Source organism: Macaca fascicularis, chromosome 7 (genome assembly GCF_037993035.2).
Source record: "Macaca fascicularis isolate 582-1 chromosome 7, T2T-MFA8v1.1".
Taxonomy (NCBI): Eukaryota; Metazoa; Chordata; class Mammalia; order Primates; family Cercopithecidae; genus Macaca; species Macaca fascicularis.
The window spans coordinates 28,094,505-28,106,779 of NC_088381.1; the positions used below are offsets into that span (position 1 = coordinate 28,094,505).

The 12,275-nt window shown below is 39.4% G+C and overlaps 1 long non-coding RNA gene across 2 annotated transcripts in view; it reads left to right on the forward strand.

The window, feature by feature from the left end:
- The window catches only part of LOC135971799 (uncharacterized), a 58,305-nt gene that overhangs the window by 13,996 nt on the left and 32,034 nt on the right, over positions 1-12,275 (forward strand). Inside the window, exons 3-4 of one of the 2 annotated variants that reach the window (XR_010588062.2) lie at positions 6,468-6,580; positions 9,404-9,528. This is a non-coding gene — a long non-coding RNA (uncharacterized lncRNA). Of the gene's footprint in view, positions 1-6,467; positions 6,581-9,403; positions 9,529-12,275 lie in introns of those variants that run through there. The other variant, XR_012414975.1, reaches the window with a different exon arrangement.

Sequence of the window (12,275 nt, forward strand, 5' to 3'; positions counted from 1 at the left end):
TTTCAATATGTGGTCTCTGGGCAAGATGGTCGCCCTGAATAACAGGAAAGATAGGAAAGGGAAAGGAGAGAAAAGGAGAAAACCATTGTCTGTGGCAGTGTAGGAAAGGCGAGGAGCTCAGAGAGGCCAGAGAGAGACCTGCCCATTGCAGCAACACCGAATCAAAAGTTCAGGCAGCTGTTTGTTGGTAGTGAAGGGATGTTTTTCCAGCAGTCCCATCAGCTCTCTAGTTTCCCCTTTTGGGGAGAAAAAAAAGCTCCCTATGTCCCATGATCCTGTACATACCTAATCCTGTCACCCACAGCCTTCAGCAAAGAGTGCAAGGCAGATTAATTCAAAGAGAATAGCAGTAAACATCCTATAGTGCCAAATGCATTTTTAACCAAGAGGGACTTTACTGAGAGGGGCCTCTAACCCCATAAATCTTAGGAAGGACTCCAACATTCCTCAGTTGGGCTTCCAATCCAAGTTTGGTCAAGCATTCTTGCCTTTTATTAAGAGTGGCCTTTAACCCTCTCTGTCTTAGGAGGGACTCTAACTCCCCTAAGTTGGGCCTCTAACCCAGTCCTATCCTTTACCTGGGTACTCCACCACTTACCCAAAGTCAGCCAATTGGTGCTGCAGTCTATTCCCTTTGGGTCGTGACCTCCTTAGTATCATCCCTTCATGGTTCACAGGAAGATGTTACCAGAAGGGGGTCTGGATCCATATCCAAAGAGAGGGTTCTTGGTTCTCACACAAGAAAGAATTTGTGGTGAATCTATAAAGTAAAGTGAAAGCAAGTTTACTTAAAAAGTAAAGGAATAAAGAATGGCTACTCCGTAGGCAGAGCAGTCATAATTTTTTACTTTTTAAAAAAATATTTTGAATCACCCTGTGTAATAATTGATTATGGGCTAGCTTTAGAACCCTTGCTTTTGTTTTGTCTTCTTTTTTAATAGCTTTCTCTTAGAGTTTGGTTAATAAATTGGCAGTGGCTTACAAATTAATTGTACATATAGAAGTAAAGTCATGTTATTTTGAGATTATCTCATTATATGATAATAATATAATAGGCTCCCGCTTGAACCCTAAGAGGAGCCAGCATGACAAGCTAAACACTCTGGGATAATTATGCCATCCTTTTAATAAATTATTTACACCTCTAGCGCAAAACCTTCCAGCTCAACCAGTTATTACTTCTGTCCTTGACTTCCCCCACCACACCCTACCTCAAACATCTCTACCAGGTTGAAATCATGTGAAAGAAAGGTGTGGAGATGGGGGAGCATTCTTTTTTCTTTTTTCTTTGTATTTGAGACAGGTTCTTAACCAAGTTGGAGTGCAGTGGTGTGATCACAGCTCACTGTAGCCTCCACGTCCCAGGCTCAAGCGATCCTCCAACCTCAGCCTCTTGAGTGGCTGAAACTACAAGTGCAAACCACCATGACCAGCTAATTTTTTTTTTTGTAGAGATAGAGTTTCACTTTGTTGCCCAGGTTAGAAGGAACATTCTAAACTCTACCATCTAGTCTTTTGGGTTCACAAGATTTTTTTTCACCTTTTAATTCACTGTTCTGTTTTCTTTCTAAATGAGAATCCAGGTTTACTGAGAAGGAATTTTGATATCACATTCATTTATCAGGAACCAAAGGGTACTTTTTTCTTTTTTAAGAGATGGAGTCTCACTATGTTTACCAGGTTGGTCTTGAACTCTTGGCTTCAAGCAATCCTCCCACTTTGGCCTCCCAAAGTGCTAGGATTACAGATATGAACCACCACAACCAGCCCCAAAGGGTAATTCTTAAAGACTAAGATAACCTCTCTTGTGTTTTCTTTTTTCTTTTTCTTTTTCTTTTTTTTTTTTTTTTCTGAGATGGTGTCTTGCTCTGTTGCCCAGGCTGGAATGCAGTGGCGTGATCTGGGCTCACTGCAACCTCCGTCTCCCAGCTTCAAGTGATGCTCCTGCCTCAGCCTCCCGAGTAGCTGGCATTACAAGCACCCACCACCACGCCCGGCTAATTTTTTGTATTTTTAGTAGAGATAGGGTTTCACCATGTTGGCCAGGCTGGTCTCAAACCCTGACCTCAGGTGATCCACCCACCTCGACCTCCCAAAGTGCTGGGATTACAGACATGAGCTACTGCACCCACTCTCATCTCTTGTATTTCATCTAATCTAAGATGTCACTGATTCTAAGACACACCATTATTTTATATACCACAAAACAAAAAAAGAACAAAACCAGCCAATTAAACTGTGACACATTGCTTTCTTATTACTTGGGATATTTATTTCAAACTCATCAAAAGATCTCTTGATTTTTTTATTATATTTAACTCTCTTGAGCCTATGCCAAAAAATATATCTATATATCTATATATATATGCAAAATAAATTGGTCAAAACTTCCCAGAACTCTCTCTCATTCAGACTTCAACCCTACCGAGTTACTTTTCAACTAGAATTGTGTCAGGTTTTTTCACACATCATTCTCTGTGCCATCAAAAGCATTAGTGTTGCAGAATTTCTGTGAGTGTTTCAGTATTATTTCGAGATTTTCAATAAGCTGTTGACACCTGTTCTAAAGAGTTGATGCAGATGCACAAACAACAACCACTATGTCATGGTGATTGCTTGACTAACAGTGGCAAGACAAAGGAAGAGGAACCTAGGGTTCTGGTTCCCAAATACCACCTGGAAAGCCTGTTAATATTCAAGATTGTGGGCCAGGCATGGTGGCTCATGCCTGCAATCCCAGCATTTTGGGAGGCTGAGGTGGGCAGATCAGGAGGTCAAGAGATCGAGACCATCCTGGCCAACATGGTGAAACCCCATCTCTACTAAAAATACAAAAATTATCTGGTCGTGGTGGTGAGCACCTGTAGTCCCAGCTACTCAGGAGGCTGAGGCAGGAGAATTGCTTGAACCCAGGAGGCGGAGGTTGCAGTGAGCCAAGACCGCGCCACTGCACTCCAGCCTGGCTACAGATCGAGACTCCATCTCAAAAAAAAAATTAATTAATTAAAAAAAATTCAAGATGGTGGACTCCTACTCCCAGAGATTCTGATTTTGTAGGCTGGTTTAGGATTTCTTTGGTATTTCAAATGAACAAAATCCTAAGTGGGAGGCAATCTAGCACAAAGACTAGAAAAACATGCTAAGTTCAAATCCTAGATCTACCACTTGCTAATTATGTGATTTTGGGCTAATTAACAATGCCATACTCTAGCTTTCTAATCTGTAAAATGGGAGTGATAATAGCACTTGCCTCATTGACTGTTATAAGAATTAAATAAATTAACACCTATAAAGCAGTTAGGACACTGCCTGGCACAGAATAAATGCTATACAAGTGTTTCAGGTCAAATTTAATAATAGAAGTTATTATTATTATTAAATTTCACCTAGCAAACAAATCTGTATCACTATAGAGACACTATGAAAGCCTAGGGAGAGTGCTGGTGGAAATAATCAAAAGACAAATTATTTAATATCTACTGTGAACCAACTGCTCAAAAAATAGCACCTTTCTTTTGCCTTATATATTTGCAGAATTCAATAAAAGTTTATAATAAAGCTATAGTCCAGCCAGGTGCAGTGGCTCATGCCTGTAATTCCAACAGTTTGGGAGGCCAAGGTGGATGATCACTTGAGGCAGGCAGTTCAAGACCAGCCTAGCCAACATGGTGAAACCCAATCTCTACTAAAAATACAAAAATTAGCTGGGTGTGGTGACGCCAGCCTGTAATCCTAGCTACTGGGGAGACTGAGGCATGACAGAATCACTTGAACCCGGGAGGCAGAGGTTGCAGTGAGCCAAGGTGGTGCCAGTGCACTCCAGCCTGGGCAACAGAGCGAGACCCTTTCTCAGAAAAAAAAAAAAAGGAAGAAAAAAATATATATATATATAAATCCAGGTCCTATCTTCTAGTAAAATCAGTAGAAGTAGAAAAAGTACCCCTCTCACTGAGCCTTCTCTGGCAAACACTAAATATCTTTTTTTATAATGACAAAATTTCACTGAATATATTTTATGATCAGAATGCCTAATTCCAGTTTTCTTAAATAAGGGTCCATCTCCAATATTGGGTCCAGAGCTTCTGGGAGGCAAATACTTTGTTTTTGGCTTTGGTTTAGGATTATTTTGGTTTTGCCCACTTTCACTTTATTTTTACTTCATCCTGTGTTTCCTTTATTTCTCCTAAATTTACCTCATAAATGTCAAGGCATATCCCTTGATTCTAGTCAGTCGTGTCTAGGTAAACAAGCTCCCTTTCATCCTGTCTTTGTTGTGATTTTTAGAAGTGCTTGTCATTTATTCTCCCATTCATTCAACAAACTTTATTTGTGCTCCTCACTTGGTTTGGGACCTCTGTTAGCAGCTGGTACTACAAAGAGTGTCTGCTCTTGAAGAGCTCAGGGTCTAGTGGCTCCGTAAACTATATTATTAGTGCCTATGCCCAAAACTAAAATAAGCACTTAGTAAACATTTCTGGTTGAAGCAATGAAACTTCTTTGTTTTCTTCTCTTAGGATTTGTAAATTGAGAAGTTCCTGCTAGTTCTTGACTTACCACTGGCTCAGGCTAATGTCGAAATACAAATACACTGGGACTCAAGATCAGTTACCACCTTAAACAAATGATTAACAGATTAAAACTTTATGCTTTACCCTGCAAATTTTTAATAAATATCAGAAATGGAAATGTCACTCAATAACTTCTAAAAATTAAACTTGAAGGCCTATATGCAAAGCAAGATCAATTAGCTTTCTATATTATCTTTATCTTGTTCCATTTTCCTGATTTAGTTGTAATTTACAGAAAGATTATTTGTGGGAACTAGGAAATAAGTTCAGCCATTTATCCGATACCAGAATCACTAAAAGACAGAGTTCTCCCCTTTACTGCAAATATGACAAAAATAATGACAATGGGTAATATGTATGGAGACTAAGGTTATGAACTATTATTTCTTTGGAGGAACAATCCTTTGTTTTCAAATTATATTTTTCCAGTTTGGGAGGAGAGGAGTGCTAAAATGTTTAATCTTTATGGAAACAAAGGTCATAGTACGGAGTAGTGTGACTTTTTAAAAAGCATCCTTACTGGGCAAAATAAAAAAGTTTGCAAGATTGTTTTTATTCCTTTTCCTACTTTGTTATTTATTTATATCTCTGAAATCCGAAAGTCTGGAAACTATTATCAGCGAGTGAGATCCATAGGCATTTGGGACATCAATGACATTGACTTACTCACTTATTTAAGACATCTCTGGGCTTGAACCCAGTCACCATAAGTAGTGTAATGACTGTTCTCAAAGTTACCAAAGCAAGATCAGATCTTATCCTGTACTATGATTCCAATAATTTGTTTCTCTTATTAAATTGTTTTTCTTATTAAATCCTGACTACCTAATGCTCTACTTTTCTGTGATTCAAAATTAAGATGTTGAAGAACCAATGATCTTAAAAACAGGACAAGACTTGTTTCCTGAATGTAATGTGGAGGAAAGAGCACAGGCTGCAGAATCAGAAGGCTGTTCAGACGATGCTTCTGCCAGCTACTCACTATGTAACCTTAGGCAGTTTATTTCTCTGATCTTCAGTGTTTTCATCTGAATAATGAGAATAAAACTACATTTCTGAGTGTAAGGACTAAATGTAGTAATATATGACTCTTCTTAAGATCTGGCATACAATGGTTGCTCAATAAAAGTAGCCATTATAGCCGGGCGCGGTGGCTAACGCCAGTAATCTCAGCATTTTGGGAGACTGAGGCAGGTGGATCACCTGAGGTCAGGAGTTCAAGACCAACCTGACCAACATGGTGAAACCCTGTCTCTACTAAAAATACAAAAATTAGCTGGGCATGGTGGCGGGCACCTGTAGTGCCAGCTACTCAGGAGGCTGAGGCAGGAGAATGGCATGAACCTGGGAGGCGGAGCTTGCAGTGAGCCAAGATCGCACCACTGCACTCCAGCCTGGGCAACAGAGCGAGACTCCGTGTCAAAAAGAAAAAAAAAAAAAAAGTAGCATTATTACCTATTTACTTTTTTTTTTTTTTTTTTTTTGAGACAGAGTCTTGCTCTTGTTGCCCAGGCTGGAGTTCAATGGTGCAATCTTGGCTCACTGCAACCTCTGCCTCCTGGGCTTAAGCGATTCTCCTACCTCAGCCTCCCCCAGTAGCTGGGATTACAGGTGCATTCCACCATGCCCAGCTAATTTTTGTATTTTTAGTAGAGACGGGGTTTCACCATGTTGGTCAGGATGGTCTCAAACTCCTGACCTCGTGATCCACCTGCCTCCGTCTCCCAAAGTGCTGGGATTACTGGCGTGAACCACTGCGCCCAGTTATTACCTATTTACTAACATTAGCTCTATAAAGTAGTTGGAACATTTTTTATGACTTTTTAAATAATATAAATACACAAAGATATTTTGGGCTTTTTCATTTTTGTTTTATGGGTTTTTTGGTTTTTTTTTTAGATGGAGTCTTGCTCTGTTACCATGCAGTGGCATGATCTCGGCTCACTGCAACCTCAGCCTCCTGGGTTCAAGTGATCCTCCTGCCTCAGCCTCCTGAGTAGCTGTCATTACAGGTATGCACCACCAAGCCCAGCTAATTTTTGTATTTTTAGTAGAGAGGGGGTTTTGCCACGTTGGCCAGGCTGGTCTCAACTTCCTTACGTCAGGTGATCCGCCTGCCTTGGCCTCCCAAAGTGCTGGGATTATAGGCGTGAGCCACTGTGCCCAGCCACACAAAGACATTTTAAACAGAAAGACAGTACAGTTATATCCTTCGACCCCCCCACTTCTCACCCTTCACTACCTTCTTATCCAAGTATAAAGCCTCGTATTTCAGAGCTAGTCTTTAAGGAAGAAATTGTTGAAGTTAGTCAAAGATGAAGTACGAACAATTAAAGTAGTGATGTACCCCCCGAAAGCCCACAAGATGAAGATTCCAAAAATGAAATTATAAAAATGAACATGTAATGGGTAAGATCAATTATCTACCCACTAAGATCATTTACTCTCAGCAGTAAGGTCTAAATGGGTGCCTGTGTGTCATCTCCAGTGAGTGCAATTCTACTGGCATGTCTATAGCTATAACCTAGTTTGGTGCCTAAGAGGAAAGGGGTGTTTCCAGTGCAAGGAACAATGAGCCTGTGCTAATCAAACCACCTTCATAGATAATTTGGCTTTCCTATTATATGTGTAAGGAAAGAATATATTGATGCAGCTATCTTTTGTCATTATAAATGAATAAATAAGCAGTTTCTTGTGTATTTGATGTGTGAATGGATCCTTCTGAACTCAGTCAGTCAGTTGGCAGAAAGAAATCAAGATTTTGGCCCATAGAGCACTCTACTGAGGTTCACAAAATACTGCCCTGGAAGATCAATCCAAGAGGGACTGGCTCCTGTTAATGAAGATGATGAGGATGAGGCTACTGATAATGTTGATGATGATAGCTACTATGTGTCAGGTGCTGTGTTAAGTGCTTTACAAAAATTTCCCTTTGTAATTGCCATAGCAATCCCTTTTACAGATTAGAAAAAATGGGGTTTAGAAAGGTTAAGTAACTTGCCTAAGGTGACATATCTGTGAGCTAAGATTCAAACCAGGTCTAATTTGGAAGCAAAACTACTTGATCACTGTTTTGATTGCTTACCTCAAAAGAAGAGATCGTCTCTGGATTCTTAATGAACTTCCCTAGGACATTGCCTTCCAATTCCATGAAAAAGTAAATACATTTTATGACTCCAACTTGCCTCTTAATGAGAAATGCCACAAAGTTTAATTCAGGCAAATATTGTATTAATTTTCTAAAGAGAATGTTGTGGGTACCAAAAACTACAAACTAGTAAACCCGGAAAAATCTTTAATAGAGAATGAAACACAATTTGTGGCAATTTTAAAAAGGAATATATTTATCAAGGATATATTTAACAAGGATTCACCAATAGCAAGTCATGTCAAATTTATTTAAAGTCTAGTTTTCAATAGCAAAACTAATGCCATAGACATCTTTTATTTTCTTTCTGTGAGAAATTTAATAAAATCCCTACTGATTATCACACCAAAATATTATGTTGACCAAGGTCCCCAAAGGCCTTTATAAAATGGCAGATCCCTTGGTAAATTTACCATTGATGAGGTTCTGACTTCAGCCTAACCAACTCAGAAATTTAATTTCCTCATGCTTACAAAACCCACAAGAAACTAATGATTAAAACCAGCCACTTTTTATTGAAAAGTAATACTATTGAAAAGTAATACTAATATATATACGTATATATACATATATATATATATATGCTGGTATAACCACCAATCTAATTAAGATGTAGATTATTTCCATCATTCCAGAAAAGTTCCTCCTCCCCCTTTCCGGCCAATGCCTCCACCTCAATAGCTTTCTCGTTTCTACCATCAGGGATTAGTTTTACCTGATCTTGAGTTTTACATACAGGGAATTTTAGACTATGCATTCTTTTGTGTCTAGCTTCTTATACTCTACACTATATTTTTGAAATCATTTACATTGTTACATGTATCAGCAGTTTTTTTTTTTTTTTTTTTTTTTTTTTTTTTTTTTTTTTTTTACTGCTAAGCAGTACTCCATTGTATGAATATAGTTTATAAATTTGGTTGATAGACATTGGAACAAAGCACCATTTTATTTATTTTCTTTTTTTTTGTTGTTTTTTTTTTGTTTTGTTTTTGTTTTGTTTTGAGACGGAGTCTCGCTCTGCCGCCCAGGCTGGAGTGCAGTGGCCGGATCTCAGCTCACTGCAAGCTCCGCCTCCCGGGTTCACGCCATTCTCCTGCCTCAGCCTCCAGAGTAGCTGGGACTACAGGCGCCGCCACCTCGCCCGGCTAGTTTTTTGTATTTTTAAAGTAGAGACGGGGTTTCACCGTGTCAGCCAGGATGGTCTCGATCTCCTGACCTCGTGATCCGCCTGTCTCGGCCTCCCAAAGTGCTGGGATTACAGGCTTGAGCCACCGCGCCCGGCCATTTTATTTATTTTCAATAAGAAATGTAATAGGTTGGTGGCCCCAACAATGGTCCCTGTTGGTTCATTATATGGGAAACTGAATCTTCAGAAAGTGTCTGTATAAGTATAGAATCAGACAGAACAATAGGAGTTTGCTAGATAATTCAACTATTCAACTCTCAACAGAGTCCATCAAGGGGCTTGACATAAGATTGGATGAATAAGGCTAACATTTGCCTCAGGGATTCTCTCTTAACTTTGTTTCTCCACAGCTGATCCCACACACTTGTGATCAACACATCCTCCATTTAGACATGATAATATTAATCTTAGGCATTTCCCTTTCTAAGGATATGCTTTGCATATCACAGCTTTTGATTTTTAGTTGAATTATCTGAAATCCCCCTGTGCCTCCATTTCCAGTTCTTGCATGAAGGACTTCGATGTTACCCTGGCCTAATGGGTCACCTACAGGATTTATCCCACGCATCTGGATTAATGGTGCTCTGGTCACCTGGAGGAGTCACAAGAGTCAGTCCTCCTCTCTGCCTTAGTCTGAAAGGTGTGGTTGAAGACACTAACAGTATAATCGTCAGATCTATAGATGGCTAGAATTGCTGATGTGAAAGCTAACAGAATCAAACTTTATAAGAATTTAAAGCAGACTGAAGCACAAAATCAAACCAACAATACAGATATTGAGAATTAGATATAGGTTCAGAAAACATCACTCACAAGTACAGTTTTGGAGTAACCTGGTTTGCCAAAATTTCAATTTGAATACACAGGTTTATAAAAATGACTGCATTAAAAGAAGCATTTTTTTAAAAAAAATCCTACTCTGCATTGATTGAGACTGTAACTGGGAAATAATTTTCAATTCTGGCCACCACAATTTCAGAAAAATTATAATTCTGGCAAGTATATTCATAGAGAGATGACCAGTACTAAATCATTCATTCAACATGTATTTGAGCATTTACTTTGCGCTGGGCACCGTCATGCTGATGGGGGTACAGCAGCAAGGAAAATGACTAAGGCCCTGCCTCATGGTACTTATATTCTAGAAAGAATACAGAAAATGAACAAATAAAAATATAATATGTTAGGGCCCGAGAAGTTCAGTGAGGAAAAATAAAGCCAGGTAAAGTAACAGAAGAGAAGGGAATGGCTTTTGGGAGGAAGTGGCCAAAGCAGACCTCTCCAAACAGATGACATTTGAACAAAGACCTGAACGATGTAAGGCAGGGTTCAGCAAACTCTGAACAGTGGCCAAATTTGACTGCACACCTGTTTTTGTACGGCTTGAGAGCTACGAATAGTTTTTATATTTTAAAAATAGTTAACAAAAAATTTTTTTAGAGAATAATACTTTTTGACATGTGAAAATTATGTGCAATTCAAATTTCAGCATCCAAAAATAAAGTTTTATTGGGACACATCCGCACTTATTTATTTATTCTCCATGGCTGCTCTTGCATTATCACAGTAGATTTGAGACCATATGGCCCACAAAGCCTAAAATATTTACCATCTGGCTCTTTATGCAAAATGATTGTTGACCCCTGATATAAGAGAGCAAGCCCTACCAATATCTAAGGGGAAAATGTCCTGGCATAGATAATGGCAAGAGTAAAGGCCCTGAGTCAGGCCTGTGGTTGGCTTGTGTTCAAGCTGGAACACTGGAAGGAAGCCAGTGTGACTGGATGGCAGGGAGAAAGGGTGAGACTAGTGGGAAATGGCAGGAAGTGAAATCAGAAAGGGAACTTCAGACCAAATCTGCTTGGGGTAAGGATTTTGACTTAAGTGACACAGAAAGCCATTTAAGGGGTTTGAAAAAGGAATGACATAGCATGACAGCTGGCTGGAGCACACTCTGGAAAGCATAGGTTCTTAAACTCCATCCAGTGGATGGGGAAGAAAATACATCTTTATTTTCTCTAAGCATTAGCTGCAACTTAACATTTCAGTCATGAATATAGATAACAAAACACTGTTGTATTTAGCAGTACCTGTGACTTTGTCACCAATGAATATCACTTTTTTTTTTTTTTTTTTTTGAGATGGAGTCTTGCTCTGTCGCCCAGGCTAGAGTGCAGTGGCGCTATCTCGGCTCACTGCAACCTCTACCTCCTGGATTCAAGCGATTATCATGCCTCAGCCTCCAGAGTAGCTGGGATTACAGGCGCCCACCTAATTTTTTTGTATTTTTAGTAGAGATGGGGTTTTCCCATGTTGGACAGACTGGTCTCAAACTCCTGACCTTAAGTGAACCTCCTGCTTCGGCCTCCCAAAGTGTTGGGATTATAGACGTGAGGCTCTGCACACGTTTTTATATATAATGATTATTGCAATTATCTACAAATATCATTTATGAATATATTCAGAAATTATTAGACCTTGTACTATAGCTTGTTATTTAATGAATTAATGAAGAAGTACGTATGTGTATTCAGAGTTGAACAGGTAACCTACAGAATGGGAGAAAATTTTTGCAATCTACTCATCTGGCAAAGGGCTAATATCCAGAATCTACAAAGAACTTAAACAAATTTACAAGAAAAAAAAACAACCCCATCAAAAAGTGGGCAAAGGATATGAACAGACACGTCTCAAAAGAAGACATTTATGCAGCCAACAGACACATGGAAAAATGCTCATCATCACTGGTCATCAGAGAAATGCAAATCAAAACCACAATGAGATACCATCTCACGCCTGTTAGAATGGCGATCATTAAAAAGTCAGGAAACAACAGATACTGGAGAGGATGTGGAGAAACAGGAACGCTTTTACACTGCTGGTGGGAGTGTAAATTAGTTCAATCATTGTGGAAGAGTGTGGCAATTCCTGAAGGATCTAGAACCAGAAATACCATTTGACCCAGCAATCCCATTACGGGGTATATACCCAAAGGATTATGTCATGCTACTATAAAGACACATGCACACGTATGTTTATTGTGGCACTATTCACAATAGCAAAGACTTGGAACTAACCCAGATGTCCATCAATGATAGACTGGATTAAGAAAATGTGGCACATATACACCACAGAATACTATGCGGCCATAAAAAAAGGACGAGTTCATGTCCTTTGCAGGGACATGGATGAAGCTAGAAACCATCATTCTTAGCAAAATATCACAAGGACAGAAAACCAAAGACTGCATATTCTCACTCATAGGTGGGAATTGAACAATAAGAACACTTGGACACAGGGCGGGGAACATCACACACCGGGGCCTGTTGCGGGGTGGGGGTTTGGGGCAGGGACAGCATTAGAAATACCTAAT